A 22,197-nucleotide genomic window follows, 5' to 3' on the forward strand; every position below is an offset into this window, starting at 1 on the left:
TACACACCCAGAGCATATGTGCGAGTGTCACCGTGTCTTCGCATCAAGGGCACGTGTCGCCGGGGTAAGCGTCGGGATAGAAAACGTGCAATTTGGCCGGGTTTGGGTATATCTGCGTCTGTCGTAAGCGTAGTGTTAGCGCCTGCGGCCTGTCAAGTTTGGGTGTGCCGGCAGACTGATGCGGCACCCCAGGTAGAAGTGTTTCGCGATTTCTCTGTACCTAATCAGTGCATCTCGATTGTCCTCTATCTCGAAGAGATGAGTTTGAGTCGTGACGGCGCGGTCGGTAACCACGCACGCTACGTCGTGGGTGATCTCATTGAGGTTGGGCGGGGCGCGCGGCACCCAACCGAGACGGGGAGAGGGGGGCGGGACCAGAAGAAAGCGTGCTGCTTGAGGGTGCTCGGATACGCGCCACGGAGGATGCGTAATGCCTGGTCGGAGACGACGCCAGGTTCCAAGGCTTTGATGGGTGGTCTGGAGTTACTGTAGATCACTTCCCGTTTGCCGTCGAGCACGGCCAGGGTTATGTCTACATATTTCGACAACCCAGGGTCTCGCATTAGGACCGTATCGGACACTGCGATCGCGGCAAAGGCTCGGTTTTTGCGGCAGGCGGCGGTGTCGACGAATGTGACGTCGTCCGCTGTCATGTCTACGCGCTGGAAAAGGGCGGTTACCTGGGCAAGGCGCCTGCCTCTGCTGTGGTTAGGATTTACGTCTCACGGAATAGGAGCAATCCTCATGCAGTCTCGGAGCTCGTGTGAACCGGCGTCAACTTCCGCGGATCCCTGGTAGTCGAGGAGAAGAAGCCGAGCTCTAGCAGAATGTGGCGGCCCGAGTTGGTGGTCGTGAGTCGGGTCAGCTGCGTTCACTCCTGAGCCTCGGCCATCTCTTCTAGCGTGTTGTGCACGCTGAGATCGAGGAGCTTTTCTATGGAAGTAGAGATCGGAAGGCCGCGATGCCGTTTCACAACCTATCGAATGAGGGCGTTGAATTTATTGCGCTCAGCGCATAGCCAATTGTGCATGGCAGCGACGTAGGTGAAGTGGCAGAGAACAAACTCGTGTACGAGAGGTAGCAGGTTGTCTTCTTTGAGGCCGTGGTGAGAGACACTGCGTACGAGTCGTATGGCGTTCTCCGTCTTGGTCTTGGGCTTCTGCAACGCTTGGGTGTTGCTTCCGCGGTACTCGATGATCAGGCCCAAGGTACTAATGGAGTCTACCTTAAGGACGGTAATCACGTTCCTGGTGCGGAGCGCGATGTAGCATTCGGCAAAGCGTTTGCACACTCTGAGATTGGCATCCCAGCGTTTGGGCGAGTACAGCAACAGTTCCGACTTGGTGGGGTAGCACTAAAGACCAGTGTGTTCGAGGTGGGACCTGTCTGTTTCGACCGCCTCCTGCATTGAGGATACAATGAAGCCATTCGACCCTGCGGACCGCCAGATCGTTGTGTCATCCGCGTAAATGGTTTGGTTTAGCCCGTCGATCTTCGAGAGTTGTTCGGAGAACCCGATCATCACGAGATTGAAAGACGCTAGGATGGATAGTTGGGCGTGTTGGTTAAGCATGATTTCTGAAGTGAAGGCGCTAAAAAGACGGAGGATCGGCCATACCCTACATGCACCGCATGTCACATAATTTGAAAAAGATTGCAAAGCGAGCTAACGTAAATGTCGTGTTTTCTGCCCCGTGCAAGCTCTCTAAGCTCTGTCGAATGACCAACCCTTATTCCCGCAAGGCACCGGCCTGTGCTACTAAACACGATAACAAATACGTAGAATGTCAGGCAGGAGTTGTTTATGAGATTCCTTTAGATTGTGGTAAAAAAGTACGTGGGCCAAACAGAGCAGTGCCTGAATGACAGGCTGAGGCAACACAATAACAAAGTGAACAATGGGAGGGAGGGCCACCTGGCAATTCATTGTAGAAATTGCAGATGTAAGCCAGACTTCCACGCCTGCGCTGTGGTCGCCAGAAGCCGTGACAAATGGGTTAGAATAATAATTGAGGCCAAAAGAATCATTGAAGCAGCTGATAACTGCGTAAGTGTTGCATCCATATCACTGTCACGCAAAGAACTGTTCTACCTAAACGCGAATGCGCCCTGAGAAACTGTGATTACGCTCCTAGTATAAATCAGTGGCGTTTTTTCCTGAATAAACATTGTTGGAAGTGGCGCCCTGTGTGTGTGTGTTTCTTCTTTGTCCTCCGTCTTTTTAGCGCCTTCACTTCAGAGATTGAAAGGTGTTGGCGAGAGGACTAATCCCGGGGGGGTTCACCGCTGTTCGAGCTCAACTGCTTCCGATACTAGGTTTCCTGCGCGTAGCACAGCGTGCACAGGTAAGGAAGGAGCGGGAAAAGTAATAAAAAGACGCCCGAGCCCAAGGTTTTTGATTGCCTTCAGGATGAGCGAGTGCGCGACGCTATCAAACGCCTTTTCCAAATCGAGGTCGAGTATTGCACGAGTTTCCCGAGTGTTTCCTCCGTTCTGAATCATATGATTTAGGAGTAACATGGCGTCTTGTGCAGATAACCCGGGTCGGAAGCCGATCGTGTGGCGCGGGAGGCATTCGGGTATTCGCGGGAGGTCCTCGAGGTATCGACGGGTCATGTTGAGGAAGACGTGTTCGGGCGCCTTACCCATGCACGGCTTGAGCGAGATGAAGCGATAGTCATCTATGCTAGGCGCCTTGCCGATTTGGGAATGAAGATTGCGTGGCGCGAGTTTAGAGGCGTTAGATAGCCCGCCTTTCTTCAACACTTCGTTGGTGGTGTTGGTGAGGTAAAGGACGGAAGGGTAGTCCAAGTTGCGCAGGAGCTTGGTGGTGATGCCATCGGGACCGGAGATGCAGCGGCCGCTGAGTTCTTCGGCAGAAAATTTGGCGTCGTGGAGGGTGTAGACGGGACGGGTGTATTCAGGATGAGTACTCAACGGACCCGTGGGAAGCGGCCGATATTTCTGTATAAGGATCTTGGTGACGTCTTCCGTTTATGCGGCCCGTTCGACTTGATGGAATATTTTCTCGAGCGAATGGCACTGGTTAGTACAGGTGTCGGTGTCGTCGAGCAGGTGCTTAAAAAGGTTCCACGTCTTACCGTTACGGACTTGCCCGTCGATCGAGTTACAGGTTTCGTCCCACTGCTGTTTGGAAAGGTAGTGGCGGTGATTCGCTGTGCTTTTGTCTAACTCGGACATGCACTTGCGAAGCCTGCGATTTAGGCGCAGGCCATTCCAGCGGGCCAGGACGGACTGTTTGGCCTTCAACAGGTGGGCGAGGAGACTGTCGAATTTCTCGGTGGCGTGGTCCGTACTGATGGTTTTTGTGGCCTTAGCGACTTCGGCGTTGAGCTGAGCTGTCCATGTCTCGAGTTACGGCGCGCAGTCGTGTGGTAGCCATTCTGCGCGAGTCCTACGGAAGGGGTCCCAATCGACCCACGTGTACGACTTGGTCTTCCTGCCGACGGTTGGGAAGTGCATGGCCAGTAGGTAGTGGTCGCTACCGACATCTACCGCAAGGCTAGACCAGTGGGCATCAGCTATGTTCTTGACGAAGGAGAGATCCGGGGTGGTCTCTCCCTGCATGGACGTGCAGGTGTGGGTGGGAAAAGCCTCGTCTCTAGTTAGGGTAAGGTCCATGTCGTTCTCGTTCTACGGGAGCTCGTTACGCTTGGGGGTGCCTTACGCGTAGCCCCAGGTGCGATGCGCGGCGTTAAAGTTGCCTGCGATCACTAGTCGGTGGAACCGGTGAGGCTGACGGCTTTTTAGAAAAGGCGTTTCAACCGTTGTGTATGGTTCTGGGGGCTAGTGTACACGTGAAGCATGAGCAAGTTTCGTCAAGACACCTTCTCAGTGAGAATCTCTGCAATGACGTATACTATTTAGGGCCTGTCGAGGTCGTGCGCTAGGCTGGAGATCTTAGAGACCAGCGTGGCGGTACCGCGTCCTTCCGAGGGTCCGGGTAACCACTGGTATCGAGAGAACGTGGTAGTGGATATTACTGTTTTTTGTCACAGGATGACGTGAAATTTGGCTTTGTGGCTGCGGAGGTATTGCTGCAGGGAGGCTTTCTTCAAGCCGAAGCTCCTGCAGTGCGACTGCCAGATGCGAAATGCGTCATTTCGCCTGGCCATCTTGAATCATGTGAGGGTCGGCCCGGGCACCTGGTGCGTGGAAAGGCGCCGCGTGAGAGGGTGGACTCGGCGTGGGAGTGCGTTGCAAAACTGGCCTACCCTTTTCGAAGGCGGGAGTGATGACGTCTTCGAAGTAGTGTTCTACTTGGCCTAGCTTATTACCGTGTGCCGATAGTGGGATGCACGAGGTCTATGCTCTCGCCGAGGGAGCAGATGCTCTCCTTAATAGCCGAGAGGGTGTTTTTATTATCGTCTAATTCATGCTTTAGATTAGGCTAGGCGCGCGCGACCGGGCGTTTTGTAGATGCGCTCTCACCATCGTTGTTACGGACGCCTGCGGGTTGCGGCATCCACGGGCGACTGTACTGGCAGCATTGGCGGCGGCGGGTGTATCGGCGTACGCGCAACTGTCATTTTTCAGTTCAGCGATGGCTGCCGTGAGTTCATGTATCCTTTCTTTAATGATTGCATTTTCGCATTTTAGGAATGCTATCTCAGATGTGGTGTGCCTGTCGTGCTTTGGGAGTGAACCCGACCCTGCCTGTGATGTAGCGTTTCCTCTTCCCCGAACGGTGTCCGCCCAAGTGAGGGTATCTTACTTATTCTTATTGGAGTTACTTGCAGATGGTGAGGCAAGCTAGCTCAGCGATCGTTGGAAGCTGGAGCGGGACCCGGGGCGGGAGCTCGAAAGCGACCTGGGATGGCCTCGCGATGCAGGCCCACTGGGGGCCCCGCATGGCGCGCTGCCGGAGCGGGGCCGATGACTACTTCGGGATCTCGATGCACGCGTGGAGCAGCTCTCGCAAAGGCCCCTGGACCGGGACCCGGATCGTCTACCAACGGATAGGCTATCTCTACGAAGTTGCGTGATTCATCGTCGCCGGCGGTGGACTTGGACGTTGTAGCTCGATCGTCTTCCACTCGCGTCGAACGTGCTCGCTCACATCGTCGTCGTCGCACTACGTAGTGAATGTGATAGCGTTCTTTAGCTGCCTTGCCAGCAGTGATGTCGGCGCCGCCACACATCTTACACTCTGGTGCACACTGATGCTCCCTATCGGAGGTCGCGGCACCACATCCTCGGCATATAGCGTCAGGGTTGAGGCCAACGTCCGCGCGATGGCCGATCCAACCGCAGGCGGAGATCTCTATCCGCCTGCGGTACAGCGTGCATTGCACCAGCACCGACCCATATAGTACGAAATTGGGCACGCGATGTCTGTCGAAGGCCATGATTACTGCGGTGGTACTGCCGATGCACTTGGTGGCCAGGGCTAGTGGATTTATGTCGCTGACGGTAGTTTCATCAATGTCCGCCGATCCGTCTTGCACGGGGATCCCATGGATGACGCCTTTACACGTAGAGTGCGGTGCCGCTTCGTAGGTACTAACCTCGCAGATCTTCTCATCGATGCACATTTGTTTAACCCCTACGTAGGTGTTCGCGTTTTCTATTTTTGGCGCGCTCGTGTTCTGTTTGTTGTTAGGGCAAAGCGTGCTCGTTTGTTGTTCCCCAAGGGTTGGTACTAGCTGAGGCGGAAATGGCGTTGGCGACGACCGTTGGGCTTGGCGATATTATTTCCCGCTCTGGATGTGACAATGATATGGGTATCGTCTTTTGGTAGTTGCGGAATTCTGCTCGCTCGGACGTTGTTCTAAACATTTTCTCGACCGTATGGTGTATTCTCGCCGCGTTTCAGCGCGCCATATGTCTGAGTTGGGTTAGCGCGTATATTTTGAGATATTGATTGGCGAGACGCGGCGTTGCCATCTGTCGTGATTCCCTCCGAGGCAATGTCCTCGCCCGACACTTGATATTCCATTGTTTAGCGAGAAAATGCAGCCGAAGCGGCGGCGACGGCGTGGAAGAGAGCACCGTGCCAGCTGCAGGGCCGCGCCTGCGAGTGCGCGCCACGTCGGTGTTTGCACTCGCTACTGCTAGCGAGGCGGCGGTCGAGCGATGATGGTAAAGTCCTTGAAAAACGTGAAAACAAACACTCACTGTGTCCAATATTGGGTCCACAGAGTCATTATGTGTTTACGATGCCATTGGGCACAAATCAAGTGTTAAAATCCTAAGAAAGCGTCGCAAGAAGGTTGAGAAAGCGAAAGCCGAAGTTGTTGTTGTTGTTGTCCTGAGTGGTTGTCGAACATAAGCACAGTGGGGGATTGGCCATGAATCGGGGGGGTAATTAAGTGTATGAAACAAGGGAGTCAACAATTTGAACTTTGGAGCGTAAAAAGTAAACGATTTGTCTGTGGAGAAAAAAATAATCCGAAGAAAACCGTGTATAAAGACAATCTAATGATAGATAAGAAATAAAAGCTATGGTGGGGAGGGAGAATTATCAGTCTAAGATGGTAATCGATTGGTATGTTAATGAGCAACGGCTCTAGTGTCGTCGTTTTTCACACGAAATGCGATGGAGAAGGTAAAGAGAAAACATACATAGTAAACCATGTCTCATTCTGTCTTTAAAGTAAGAAAGAATGAATAGAATTATTTGCCCAGAAATATGACCGATCAACGCAAATGGTAGCCGAAGCGGGTGCCAAGGCTTTGATCACTAGAGCTTGGTATGAGGTTTGAGAATCGATTTATTGAGACCTTAATTTACGCACACAGAGAACTTGCGAATATTATAAAATAAGTAAATTCTATGAATTTAAATGGCTGAACAAAGACATGATAATGAGGCGCACCGTAGTAGGAGACTTTAGGGCCGGCTTGCACGAAGATTTATTGATGAAAATAATGAATTTAACTCTTTCGTTAAACAACACCTATTGAATTGTATCACCGATCAACGATCCTTTAGATCGGCAATTTTGACATATTGTAACCCATTCCTTATCCATATAAGGCCTTCCAGTAGTTAGTGCAGGCACTGCGCTTGCAGAATCAGTTTAAGTTTTCGCACTCCGGCGATGTGGTGATTTTGACGGACCTTCTTGCGAACTAATGTGCGTGTGTTGTAGCGAAAAGAGGCGTGGCTATCACCTCTTGCCGCGCTAGAGGAAAAAGCATGCCGCTAAAGATTACGCCTCACTAGCATAAAAATTTTGTAATCACATGACCCCAGCATGGCAAAACTAATTTATATCGCCGGATTTGCTGTCCAGCAGTCTTGAGCGGTGATAACCGAAAACGACACCACCCGTTCGCTAGTGAGCTTTGGTTTGGAGTCGAAGTCGTTTTATGTCAAGTGTATTTCTGAAAGTCTGCCGCATGACCAACGTCTGGACCGGGCTTCTTCATCCAGTTTGCAAGAGTTTCGCCAACGCTTCTCTCTTAAAATTCCGGCAAGGGGCGCTGCCGGTGTCACTGCGTGAGGAAAGCGTCCTGCTCGAAACTATGCTGCATCCGTACTTGAATTTATTGATGAGGACTCAAGCTATGATTTCGAACATGACAGTAAAGCAGATTCAAGCTCTGATGGCGACGATGTTTTGAGTCAGCATGAGACATCCGCAGCTGTTCACCGGCGAGTTTCCTTTACGGCCTTCAGCGGTCTCCTTCCTTGTGCGCGCTTATCTGCCGATCTTTTTTCACTACTTGAGAGCTCTGCTGATTACCTTCAGGGTGCATACTTTGCTTGGTTATGATGTGCTGCTATCGGCAGCAAAGAAACATCCGTTCACGCCACGAAAGCCGCCCGTAGCACATCTGGGCTTAGCACTACGGATCACCACAAGACAGTTTACAACGGCGTGAGATTTCTTTCCATTGTTCCCTGCAGAAGTGATAAAGAGAATCTGCAAGAATACAGACAGATGTGCTTCGATGTTTAATCTTGTAGTTGCTCAGCTACACTGAAAGCAATCGGTCCTGGAAGATATGGATTACTCTAGACGAACTGGTGAAGTACATGCTTTGTACTCATCGGGCCATCCTCAGACGATGCCGAAAAAGCGGTACTGCAAAATGTGTTACGAGGACCTAAATTTCAACAAGAGCCATGCATATTGTGGAAAATTGTGGAGTGCACCGATGCTTCACAAGCTATAGGTACTGCTTCAGCAGCTGGCATGAGCGATGAACTGGCCTTAGTTTCTTTTTTTGGTATCTGAAGAACGGCGGTGTACTGAACATTAGTTTTTCAGACACTATTACTGGGTTATTTCTCTTTGAAATGTATATTCTGAATTTTCTTTGCTATTATTATTTTTGCAAATATCATGTTTGCTTTGTTGTCTTTAGCAACTCGCAACAGAAATGGCGCTTTATAGAACTTTCATACTTCACCTATAAAATTATTTTGTTTAGCAACGTATGTTTTAGGAAAGGGCATTTCAATATGCCCAACATGCTGCCTGCAATGTGTGTTGGAATACTATTTGTAGCCGTAAATTATTTCTTTTCGAGACTTTTAAAAAACGATCGCTTTCTCGCAGTAGCGAAAAAGTTCACTACTTGTTGTTGTGCGCACTAGGCGTTGTCTATAGAACATTTAGGAACGCGTTGTTAGGATCATTATTATTTTGCTTAATTAATGTCCGCACAAGCCGCCCCTGATTTGTTGTAAGGTTGAAGAGAAAGATGACACGAGCGGACGTTCTTGAGGGGTCGAGGATGAAGAAGAGAGAATAAATAGAAATGGTGATTATATGACTAGTTGTTCTTATTGTCGTTACAAAATGGGCGCAGTCTACTTCAATATCCTATGTTATTTGCTTGATGGACCACTCCGATTTCCAAAGGACAATGTGTGTCAATGTCACGGCCGCCGATATGCATGGTGTCCAGCTGGTGAGCGGTGCACACTGCGTCTATGATCGAAAGTCGGCCTGTTAGCGCGAACATTGACAGTTTGTTTTCTTAAAACGTGCATGCTTGCTTTCGGCGACCAAGCGATGATCAATACTCGCAAGATAAATAGCAGCGAGCACGAACATGAAGCGGCCGTCGCACATATTCATAGGGAGCATCGCGACGCGAAAGTGCAGGGAAATTTGCTCACGATTGCAGAAAGAGATTCCTGCGAAAAAGACAAAGATGTTTCCAGAACAAAATATATTTTGCGAGATGTGCTTGATTTGCAAGAAGAAAAAAACGCCAGAGGCAACAGCAGCTGCTGGAACTCTTAGGGCTAACGGGCATCCAGTGGTCTCTGAGGACACGAATGGAATTTATTAAACCAGATATCTTCGACGGGGCACTGACAAAGGGTGCTCAGGCTTGGCTTGATGTCTATGAATACGCATGTTACCATAATTGTTGACCGGATGATGTTGACAAGGTTATGAGCATGCGGTTGTACCTCAGAGGCGTCCCAAGGACTTGGTATGAGATCCGAGTAACCGAAAAGGCAAGACATACTAACAGGAAGACATACATAAGGGCGTACTGGAGGAAAAACTTTTGTCAACATTTCCTGTGCGTAGGCTTGAAAGTTGGGAGAGGCAAATAGCTTTCAAGTACGCTTCTGCCCCTGTTCATAACTATATATTTTTTTAAAGCGAAGCCTATTGAATTTAGCAGATCCTGCACTGTCAGACTCGTCGCTAATGCCCCTCATCATACTGGGACTTCCTTAGCGAATACAGCATCAAATTCAACTTGGGGCACCACAAACACTAGAAGACCTACTGCCAATTATGAAGCAATTGGTTCAGGAGCGACAACATGCGGCGACAGACGGTAATGCCATTCAAATATTTGTATTACTGGGGTTCCGAAGTGACACTTATGGGCAGGCAGGCGGTAAGTCTGGTTCATTTGTGAAATACTTTTCTAAGCAGAAGAGAAACAAAATATTTAAAATGATGCCTGACGACCTCTCGCCACCTCTACAGGAAACAATTTTCCTCACTGATTGTGCCAAACTGATATATGTTCCCGCACAAGTCAATGGAAAGGATGTGAACGCACTCGTGGTCAGCGGAGCGTCAATCACTGTGGAGAACAAGAAGGAGATCCCAAAGCAAAATATAATCAATGCTTATCCGGTCATCGTCTACGGGTATGATTGAAATAAACAAGTGCACAATGAATGGACGGATGTGCTCATTACGTGTCAGGGCAAGAGCACCACCGTAAAAGCCCTAGTTCTTAGCGTTGTGAATCACCAGATGCTTTTGTCCCGTCCAGTAATGGAAGAAGTCCGTTTGGACCTCTTCTGCAATTTTGGCTTCTTTTTTACTCTTTTGCTTCTCCGATCACGATTACACCTAAAGATAATGGAAGATTTTGCGTCCGCACCGACTACAGGCAGATAAACAAACAGACCGACCTGTTCCCTTTTCCTGTGCCACATATTGACGACACAATCAATGAGACTGGAGACTGCAAAGCTTTTTCTAGTCGCAAACTTTGCAAGGGCTTCAGCAAGTGCCTCTATGAGAAAAAACAAAAGTTCTAAGCATTCATCACACCGTTTGATGTTAATGAATACAACAGACTCCCATTTAGCTGAACAAATTCTCCAGCCTGGTTTCAAAAGATGATGAACGGCGTTCTGATTTCAAATGATTATGAACGGTGATTTGAAGCCGCACTTGGAACTCTTCTGCAACGTTTTCATTGGGGACATCCTAGTGTTCTCACGGTAAGGAGGGAAAGGTGACGCGAGTGGACGGTCGTGAGGGGTTGAGGAAGAAGGGATAATAAGCAATAATGGCGACCTTATGACTAGTTGTTCTTGGTGTCGTTACAATTTTCGTTGCATGACATTTCTTTAACGCATTTCGAATGCATGGTACACGTGTGGTTATGAATTTCGTCCCCATCGAAATGTGGCTGCGATGGATTTACATACTTTACAAAATAATGCAAGGAATTTACAGAAACTTGCGAATATTCCTGGCAATGAATCAATTTACCTAAGCTTTATGCTATGGACACATAAATCACCAATTATTGAAAATAAGATAATTTTTAGAATGTTACGTGTCAAAACAACTACATAATTAGGAGGAAAGCCGTAGTAGGGGACTCTAGATTAGTCTCGACCGCCTGGGGTCTTTAGCGTGCCCTAAGTGCAAGGTACCCGGGTATTCTTGCATTTCACGTGCGCCGACTGCACCGCTGGGTTCGTTTGAGCACCAGCACATGACACCCGCCTTCTCGCATTTGTGCTTAGCTTTCGCCGCAGGAGCTTCTCAGTAAAAATAACGGTTGCACAAGATGCCGTTGCCGGGAAGCGGCCACTTTAGCATAGGAAGCAGGGAGTACCGTAACTACACTTTCATATGTAAAATAAGAACCTGCCAAGCAACTGATTTCATTTAGATTCGGATAGCGCTATGGAAAAGCAACACATAGTTAGTACTCCCGAAGAATAGCGTGAGCACTATGAGCGGCGACGGGAACGGCAACGTCAATGTGCGCACCGGCTTAGTGCTTAGGCTAGGCAGCATGTCACGGTTCTAACCCAAAGCAAGCCACGCTCAGTTATGGGCACCATAAGAGCAGCGCTAATACAATCAATGCGAATGCGATGTCGTCGTGCTCAGACTCGACAGGACCCACCTCAAAGCTACGCCTCATTGGCCTATGGGATCAGGTGATGCCATAGTTTCCCTGGCCAATCACCATCACAGCGAGGGTTGAGCCCATGTTTTGTCATTTCGCTCTGCTCATTGAGTGAGAAAAAAGATATCAAGCTAACAAAGCTGCATGTGGATGTTATTCTGAACCTCCACCATTGTTGAGTTTCCCAATAGCATGAACTAAGCAGCTGTCTCTGTCAACAACCCGCACCCAAACTTTCACAAGGCTCCCGAGATATCCGCATTTTCTAGAACAGCAATTCGTGACGGGCCAATACTCTAGGCTATATGACACTGCAATTTCATCTGTGCTTATTTTCTTCGCGTATTTGGGATTTAGTTGTTATGGACTTTTATTTTAAACGATAAAGAGGTCAATCCATCCGAGAAAATATTGCAACACAATCAAAGGTTCTATGAGCTGCACCTTTATTGTTTTTTTCACTGGAACAAGGCTTATTCTTTCATTGTTTTTCAGTCATTGACATCTCACATGATTGTTAGTGTAGTTCACAGTTCAAAGCCAAAGCAACATTTCTGAACAGCGCACGTTTTTGTAAGTGGTGCTCGGAGAGGAAGCTATAAACGTTTGTCGTTCAGTTTTGTGTACGTATTTTGCGTATGTACACAAAGAATACATTTCAGACAGGCCGTGTATATAAGATGCTACGTTATACCTGCCTCTACGACACCGAACTTCAAGCCCACTAACTCGACAGGCTCTCCCAAGCTTCGAACATGAAAACCAAGCCTACTATTTTGGTTGCATTACTTGGTAAGCTACAATTTCATTATCTTTTGTGGGAAATACACCTGAAGTATACCTTTGAGAACATATATGAACTAAGTATTGTTTACTGAGTCTACTGAATTTAAACGGAAATCTAACAGCGTATACACTGTGGGAAGTAGTGCTTTGTTACGTGATCACGATTTTACCAAAACATGTAAAACGTGCAAGGTAAAGATAACTGAACGCAACAGTCTACGGCTCGGGCACTCCGCAATAGAAAACGATATCACTCGTCGTTCATCTCCTGTGAATTGGTCGATACGGCTGCATTATACAAAAGCAAGCTACAAAGTCTAGCTACAATATGTGTTCACCACCTCTACCAAATATTCTGGCAAGTTTAGGTGCGTTGAACTGATAATACCAATAAGTTCAATAGTGTGCCCCCACGCAGTTAGCTCACATAAAATTTGCAGCATCATTAAATAGGATGCCTGCCCACAAGAGACCTTATCAGCGGGTCCAGCAGTGAGCTACCATCGTATCACCAGACAGCGAACGACGAGGGCTTCTCTATAAATGTGGCTATGGCAGGAGTGTGCTTAATATCTATAAATGACTCTAAGGGAACACAGTACAGCATTCTTGCATGCGAAGAGGAAATTATTATAGTTCACCAACGCTGTACTTTACGCTTGACATGGAGCGCGAAATGAAGACCTTAAAGCTATGCCAATCCCATAGACATACAAACGTATTCACAATAAACCTTGCACCATTTTTTGCAAAATTCTGATAATGAGTGAAGTGTAAGGATCACTCTTGTTCAGAGAAACTATTTTTGCGCAATTTTCTTGTTTCATCTTTTGACAGAATCGATGATGTTGCGTCTAATGCGGACCCCATGCCAAAAAGATAAGAATAATCGTGGGACACGATTTCTGTTTGCCACAGCCGTATGAGAGAAACAGAGAATAACTCAAAAGAAACCTGAGGAAAAATCAAGTTTTTTGTTCATAAAAACCTAGGATGATAATCAAAAAGGAAAATGAAAGTGGAGAAAGAGACAACTCACCACTGGTGGGAGTCAAGCTGCATCGTCCGCCTTTATTCACGCGGCGCTCTACCAGTTAAGCTACCGCCGCGGTTATCATGTCTTCCACTTTATTAGATATTTGTGCATCTGTACTAGATGCAGCCGAAGGTGTATATGCTCTTCCTTTCATGGCCACAGCAAATGATGTAGCCCCGTTTTTGAACCGCCTGCATCATGTTGTATGCATGAATGTTAGTATCAGCATAATTAAACTTGGTATGTCACGTGACGGCTTCAAAACTGCCAGAGTGGAGACCCTTGCAGTTAACCCTCGTTCCCTCCATGAGAGCCTTGTTCGTTTCACAGCGAGGGTTCTCTTTCCTCCTTTCATGGAGATCCCAACTAATAGCGCCTATTCACTTCGAAAGTGTATGTGTAATAGTATAATTTCTTTCATTGCTTCCACTCATCCCATAAGCTGTTGTAATGGCGTCAATGCTGTACATGAAGGCAGCGAATGCACAATAGACACAAAACAACGTAGCTGTTCTTTTTTATTAGAAAACAGTGGCTTTCAGCATTGAGAAAAACTCGCTAAGCGGCCATTCATACTCTCCGCATCGTTTACATGCAAGACCGAATGTTAAGGTACTTTTGCATAGATAAGAGGAGTTAGAAAAGAGATACAGGCATTTTATAGTGTTCTATATGCCGTGAAAATACGTTCGGAGAAGCACATAGTTTCCAGAACGTCTCATTTGTTCTGCGATATACATAATGCACAAGATGATTTAATACATTGTTCAGGCTTCAATAATTTGCCTTTAGTTACTAGGCACATGAAACCATTATATAAAAAAGGTTTTCGTTACTGAAAATCAAGGAATTCTGTAAATTATTGCTCACAAAGTGCACTTTTGAGTGAACAAGAAAAGAGACATTTGTTTTGTATGCAGTTCAATTCAAAATTATATTTCTTCACATTGTCATCACCATGTAAGATTAACAAGGAAGAAAGTTTTTATTGTAAAATATCTATCTAAGGAGACATAATTGTTTTAATTCAGTAGATGCGTAAGTCAAATTATAACAATCGGGGGAAATTGGGCACTAAAAAGTTTGTTAGGTGGGGGTATAATATTATTTTCGTGAGCAAGAATATCCACAAAACGCGTTTAGGCACCCACCTGTGAAATATCAAGCCCGAAATTAATCAGGGACATAATTTCCCCCCCCATTAACCCATCATTTCTTTGCACAATTGTTGCAAATTCTTGAAGCATTTCTCTTTGTTTTGCTAGTGAGTAATTCAACGACACACCGGTGATGTTCATGGCACTCGAATTATGAGAGCTGCTCGACAGAGTTCATGACGCAGGGTTGCATACCGGTTTCCGCGGAATTTACTATCTTCCTTCAAGTTTGTTATATAATGACCCATTTCTATTTACTGAGTATTGCTTTTGAGCACGAGAGCCCTGTTTATATAAAGTTTTAGAGAACACAAAGCGCGATGAACGAAATCGCCAATGTACAAACAAGCAGGGCCCTCAATGGTCAGTACTGCCATTTTCGGTGAATGCTTAAAAATCTGAAAAGGTAATATCAGTTATAAAGGCACACAAATCAGTTGTAAAACAAACTGCACTTTGCATGTTTGTACCTTTTCGAATGAAAGGTTTGTGCCAAATCGCTATGAATTCAAACCGAAAACATAGAGGGGAAGTTCATTGTTGGCCCGATTTAAGTATTTGTTGTGCTTGTTGTAATAGCAAAATGGAGGACAAATTTTCAATAAATGAAGCATTTTATGTTAGCAAAAATACACGAATGTTTTTAGATTCGAATTATCTAACCATTGAATTTTCAATATGAAACCGTCCTTATGATGTGGCATCCTGTTGAAACTCGTTTTAACAACCTGAATAATCCAATCTAACCAGTAACCGGGATACAAAAAGCATAAAATTTGTTTTCAGGGTATACTTTGTTTTTATGCTGTCATACATTCATCGAAAACATTTTGTACTTATTTTCACAATAAACTGTTTAGAAAAATTAATGTGAGGTTATGAGAATATTTCACCAAACACAAAGCGCGGAAAGAAGTTCTAAAAAATATGAGGAGAAAGCCTTGATAGTATTGCTGCTGTAGTGGTCAGAAACAGTAAGACTGCTGATGTGTACACTCGTCAACCCTTCTGTAAAGACTGGTTAGCGAATCGTTGCCCCATATATGAGCGCGAAGGAAAACACGATTGCAACTCTTCGCGTGGGAATTCATCGATTTTTTGTGGCAGTACTATACACGGTGCCCACCAGGCATCTGTTCGCGGACATTGGTTATTGTGGTGAAGTATTTGAACAGGTGCGCTTATCGGTTCATTCTACTACGCGGGTACACTGTACATATCACGAAATTTGAATGGCCCGCCCCCAGAGAACTCTGAACTCACAGGCAAGTGAGTGGTTGCTGTAGAGTACGAACACTATTACAGCTTTGTCTGTTATTGAAAGCTACGGAGCACAGCCGCTGACTACGGGGGGCTCCGGGGCCCGAGCGCCCTCCGGGGCTTAAGGGGGGGGGGGAGGGCTGCCCCCCGGCGATGCCGAAGCCTACCACCTCACGCCACCTAACGTTCCATCACTAGAGTTTTGTCACCCACATCATTTGAGGTTTCTTTTGACGTTCTTCGACTTTTCCCTTAATATTTCATTGTGGCTAATTGGCTGATAGCTTATTGCATTATTAGTGGCGCGGACACGCAAGAATTTTAATTCATAATTTGTCCCATTTCTCCAAATCCTGACAGTAGGAGAACAAGCGCATTAGAAGTACCAGCGGCAACTTCAACATTGTTTTGAATTTCCACTGGAAACACAATGCAAATATACAATATATTTCCATTCCAGAAGTACCAGCGGCAACTTCAACATTGTTTTGAATTTCCACTGGAAACACAATGCACATATACAATATATTTAAATATATGCAAAAGACAAATTTTATTATATTTTTAAAGAGAAGGAAGTAGCCAATTAACAATTATGTTTAAAGGTATGGATAGCTTATGCGTAGAGAATGAATATATTCCTGCATGTTCACCTCGTTTCCAAATGCTCTCCGTGATTTTTTGATCCCGAAAAAAACCTGTAGTCTTAAGTGACCCCTTTGGCTGAGTCTTTTATCAACGGGGTGTAAAATGCATGTGAATGATATCTGTCTCAGTATCAGTTCTCTTTCCAGTAAGCAACGCTAACAACTTCTTAATAAACACTTCTAATAACTTACAACATTTATTAGAAATGGAAACATCGTCACTTGCATGTAGAGGTCATAAATCTATACAGAGTGCCTCATTTAACTATCATGCACCACAATTTTAAAAAACAAGCAATGCGTTACTCAAAGAAAACCTAGTGCATATTGTTTCGAGTACAGTGGAGTAGCTGCCAGTAAATTTCAGACAACGAAACTGTATTAAGTATTTTATTGAACTATCTAACTCGAGAAGTACTATGCTAATTATCGAAGTCTCAATGAGGCATTTGTAGGCACAGCCAAGGGACATCTAACAGCGTTCTTTTCAGCGACGTACTAATTGCGTAGTCATTTTTTCCGAATAATAAACAAACCTTACGAATTATGGCGAATACCACGTGACCGCACTCCCACCCGCATCATAAATGAGTGCCCTCTAACAGGCTCCTTCTGTGTTAGCAAGAACAGAATGAAGGAAATAAGGAAAATATAACCGCCCAAGCACTCCGTCAGATTGTTAACCAGCGAAGCTGAAAGGTGCGGCCGCGATGTTTATCATTGGGTTAATCCCGAAAGCTGATTAAACGACGGCTTGGTAGGCTGCCGGATTTTCGGTACGCAGTTGCCGCCTGCGCTTGGCTGCACGAGCTTGTCATTGTGTCCGGGCGGCACCATCGGCACGATGTAGACGAGCTCGTTCCCGGTTCTGCTCGCGGCGTTGCTGATTGAAGGCTGCCTGCTCCTCAGGAGTACGTAAGACGCATGGCCTACTCATTTCGGAGCCGGAGAGAAACTGCTGCGCGCCCACTCAGCTGTGACGGAGAGCATCGACGTCACTACTGGCGCAGCCATTCGCGTGTCTGTCTTTCACTTTTTCTTTTCTTGCATTCACATGGGGTTGCGCCGGAGGAGTTTTCGGCGTTTAGGCGACAGGCGGATGGACTGACGAATCGGCTAGCCATATACAGCTTCGCCGTAAAACATCGTGATCGAGCTTGTGCCTTATCTGCCTCGCCTCCGCTGAAGTAACACGTCGCGTTTGGTGGTAGCTGGAAACAAGCTTGGATAGCTGTTGTCTAAGCGTAGATAAAGAGCGCAGATGGTTTTTTTTCTTGTTGTTTACCAAAAAACCTGTCACTACAAAAGCGAATTGACAACGTCAGCCAAAATGTTTAAAGGTGTGTTTTGTTTCATCCCAGTCACCATGTCTTTCTCTGATGAGCCGAAGGTAACAGAAGGTGCTTTTAGGCTGACGCTGCAAGTGCACGCATCTGCGGCCTGCTGCGTAGCAAAGACACCGCGGCCGTCGCGCTGTGCCGCGACGAGTCCACTGGCCGGGAGCACGGCGGCTCGTTGAGGACGACCGCGTTTTTAAAGTTTAGCGCCTCGCAGTTGTCGGAATCGGAAATAGTTGCTTCTACGGGAACAATAAAAATAAAATTGAAACTTCATGCCTGACGTTCAGTTGTGGCACACGCAGCTCCGCGATAGTTTGCACAATGTAAATCAATGAAGTAGGAGGGGAATCACCGCGAACGGTGTGTTTGACTACAAATAACTTAGCTTCGGCTCAACGCATCGCAGAATATCTTGCGGCAAAGTATTTCGGAAATAGTGTACTTTAACTTCTAATGCCTTTGTGGACTTCGATAAGAGGTTTTTCAGATCACGTCTAGGGCAAAAAACGGACATATATGTCGCATTCCTCGTCATAACTTGCCATTCCCACCTCTGCACAAAGGTTGAAACATTTTTGCGACTAATGAAGGCTCAGAAACGCTTTATTTTTAAATTGTGCTTTATGGACAATACCTTCAACTTCCTTTTTCTTCCTACCTGTTCTTTTTCCCTTACGTCCATGTAAAGGTGAGAAAACCGAACGTTTCTCTTGTTGGTTTCCCATTCCTCTTCACTCCCAAGAACGCAATTTTGGTGCAGTATGTTTCAAACTTGTTTATTTGACACTTCTATATCAAAATGAGCACAGGAAAAAAAAATATTCTCAAACGATGAAGAAAAATAGCCAAATTTGGTCGTCCTCTACCAGGGACTGTGGGACTCAAGGGGTGTGAATGTTCACAAAGCAGTTGCGGTTTTGCAGACCAGGAAATATTCCGCACTTCATGCATTTTACCCTTGATTTACCACTTCAACCGAACTTTCGGCATCTGTGCCATGATCACAGATTTTCGTGCTACGGAAAGTGCCCAGTCATGTCACCCTTCATCAGGAGGAAGAGATACGATTTTGCACCTGTGTGTTACACCTGGTTGCATCTCTTCAACATCGCTTTTGGCTTCGGACTTCATTAATCTTTTTGACTATTGACCTTCAATTTTGATTAACTTTAAATTCCTTGTCGCGCAATCGTGTCGCCCCCACGTATCCTTAAAACCCTTTTTCAAGAGCTTTACCACGCCGCTTAAGTTCGCTGTGGCCTTGAATGATTTGTCCATCAAGAGAAGTTGCCGTTTTCTCTTTCTTTCTCTCTCTCTCTCTATCTGCTTCGTCGTGTGAATCCTGGCCTAGTAAAGAATGGGGACGCATACACTTTCCCGTGGTGTCTGTGCCACAACTTCTGCTCCCCGGCTGGCATCGCAAAGCTTCCTTAAGGCACGTTCTCAGGTTCCATAAAAAACCAGTGCTGGCGATCAAATAAATTGGCATTAAGTTTGTGGTTGCCTTCCCCGATTTCTTGACTGTCTGTAAAACTGATTATCACAATTCACAGCGTTTGCGCCGCTCAACTCATCTCACTGTGACTTAACGTAATGTTTTCCATCTTTCAGTTCTTTGCGCACTAACATGCACCGATGGAGTCAACGAAGGTGACGGGCCTCAAAATCTTTTGAAAGGTTTGTAAAAAAAAATTCATTGTTAGTGACTCTAAGAGAAGTAAAGAAGTAAAGCTATGCTTAACAGAAGTAAAGGCAACTTTTTATTTTTAAAGAAAAATTGTAGACCCATAGGCGCCCACATTTCTCAACGATGTGAATATAAGGCATAAAGTCATAAATGTGCTTACAGGAGGTACACCGCATAAACTTCGGTTCACCTCTTTCCCATGAACTCACTTGCCCTACAAAGCAGGTAGAGTAATTTTGAAGAGATAAACTCAAGTGCTTTCGGCTCTTTTGACAGTTATCAAGACACCTTCCAACGTTGCGAAGAATCACATTCCGGATTAGCGAAGTTACTTTCTTCTAGCGATCACAACTATTTTGCAAGTTTTCGAGGCATATAATTGGTTGGTGTGAAAATCCTCTCGCAAATAATTATGTATATAACGTGAAAACGAAGCCTCCGCAAGGTTTCTTAGAACAGTTCCCTGAAGTAGAGAACAAAATTTCAGAGACATGGGCATCCACAAACCGAAACTGTCAACGATGACTGTGCATATAGGCAAATAGCCCGGATGAGCGAGCGAGAAGGCGAACAAGATAAAAACCGATTGTTTTTCTTGCTGAGTCACACCACAGTCCAATCAAGAAAACAGCCGGTAGATCCTAAGAAAGCACATCGCTTTAAAACTGTTACTGAATAGGGAGAGGCAGGTTATCCGACATGGTTTTATCTTGCATGCCTTCGCTACAAATAAAAATATTCCTGCGGCACCTTCGCTCTTCAAAATGTGAAATAGAATTCATATACAAAAAAAAATGCAGTGCGTATCTTGGTTGAATACATTAGTATAAAAAAATTCTAGAAGCAGTCAGATTTTTTTCGTTCATAAAACCTACATTTCAGTGTTGAGACGTTGTACTCACTTGAAAAATAATTGTTGTAAAATATACTTCTTTCTCATTACTCATCGTCCAGAGCTTCCCTTGCCAGTCTTTCTTTTCAAAACTTGTAAGGTCGTCATTTGGTGTTGTCCTCCTTAGCCTGACACTACGTCACCCTACCACAGCTGCAGATATGCTTACTGTTAAGTATCTATTCAAGTCTGCAGCACAGAAGTGCGCGCGTGATCGCGCATGCTCGGAAACACTTCGTGTGTAGCATTTATACTAAAATGTGTCAATAGCTATGAAATGCATCAATTCTTTCAACATGTAGGGCCATATTCTCATTTCGGGCTGCACTGAAGGCTTGCACTGCTTTATTTTCTAGATGCAGAAGCAATGAATGACGAACAGTTTGAATCAAGGATGGCGCACTTTCCCAGTGTGTACCTAAAAGAGCAGCCAATGAAGGAGCTTGTGGTGATGGAACGGGGTGGGCCAGCCTGGCAGCCACACGCCAAACGACCAGGTGCATCGCCAAACCCATATGCCCCACCCCACTTAGTCCCCGGAAAGAAACCACGGAAAAAGAAAACGAAGAAGCCAAAGCGCACAAAAAGTACCACGATGCCTACAGCGGTTTAATTGTAGGCGCTTTTATGGGCCAGATGGATTTTTTAGTAGTTTACTTAGGCATAAGTGAAATGGCATTTCTCACAAAGAATAAATATTTTTCTTGTATGTGTATTTATTTTATGCATTCGCACAGAAAGCGTTAGCATAACGTTTATATAACGGGACAGACACACTATCAACGGCTGGTTCCTGCAACGCACTTGTTACACGTACCATGGTTAAACTGGAACAAGAATATTAGGCTGTCGATGCCTTTCGAATTGAAGATGGTATTTCTTTACTAAATGAACGTTTTATGACCTTTAGAAAGAGACGCCTGGCTTTACTGTCTAGCCGCTGTCGGTTTCACCTGCGAACATACACAAAACCGAAAGCCAGCACGAAACGACAAAAACCTTTGACAACTTGCCTAACATCAACAGAGTCCACATCTATATCGACAGCCTCGGCGCTGTTCAGCATCTCAAAGAAGTGACGAAAACGTTGCGTATTTGTGAGCAGATACACAAATTTCCCAACTGTACACGTGTGAACGAGTATAGTTCACTGGGTGCGGCCATATAATCATGCCCACAAAAATGACCTTGTGGACGGCACTGCGCACACGTGTGCCGTCGTCCCCACACGTGTCGGCTCCTCTCCCCACAATCTTTCTGGAGAGGAGGTAGACTCTCTCCGGAGAGGTCCAGCCGAGGCGGCCCTTAAACCAACGACCACTTGTGCTTGGGGTAAGCCATACGCAGACAATGTCCCGTGTCCGAAGTTCTGTGCTCCTAGGTTTGCAGCACATTGCCGCTATCTACTTTAGACGTGCTCCGGATCCAAGACAATTGGCTAAGTTGCCCTGAATGGTGCGAAATTGAACGGTAATGAAGCTGAAGTGTATGAAAAGTGGATGGTGGACAACATATGTTATTAGTCAATGTTGCAGTATTTCTATGAAACGGGGCTGCATGCTCATATTAAGCCCCATTCGAATGTTATGCCGCCTGACAACCCAAACAAAAAAGGCAAGCAACTATGCAAAAATTTAGAGTCGGCACACCTAAGAAAGATGCCCTGTGAGAATAAAGACGGAAATGCTGAAACTGGTTCTGATATGCAAGCAATACCTCATATTGCATTCCTACTTGTGCGCAGAATTAAGTAGTCAATCGTTTCGCGTTCGCGGTGAACAT

The 22,197-nt window shown here is 46.0% G+C and overlaps 1 long non-coding RNA gene across 1 annotated transcript; it reads left to right on the forward strand.

Moving 5' to 3' along the window:
• Nucleotides 1-12,328: 12,328 nt before the first annotated feature.
• LOC129383138 (uncharacterized) lies at nucleotides 12,329-21,124 on the forward strand. The gene is made up of 3 exons (XR_011893113.1): nucleotides 12,329-12,402; nucleotides 19,448-19,513; nucleotides 20,772-21,124. It is a non-coding gene; the product is annotated as an uncharacterized lncRNA (long non-coding RNA).
• Nucleotides 21,125-22,197: the final 1,073 nt, after the last annotated feature.

The sequence above is a fragment of the Dermacentor andersoni genome, chromosome 3 (assembly GCF_023375885.2).
Source record: "Dermacentor andersoni chromosome 3, qqDerAnde1_hic_scaffold, whole genome shotgun sequence".
Lineage (NCBI taxonomy): Eukaryota > Metazoa > Arthropoda > Arachnida > Ixodida > Ixodidae > Dermacentor > Dermacentor andersoni.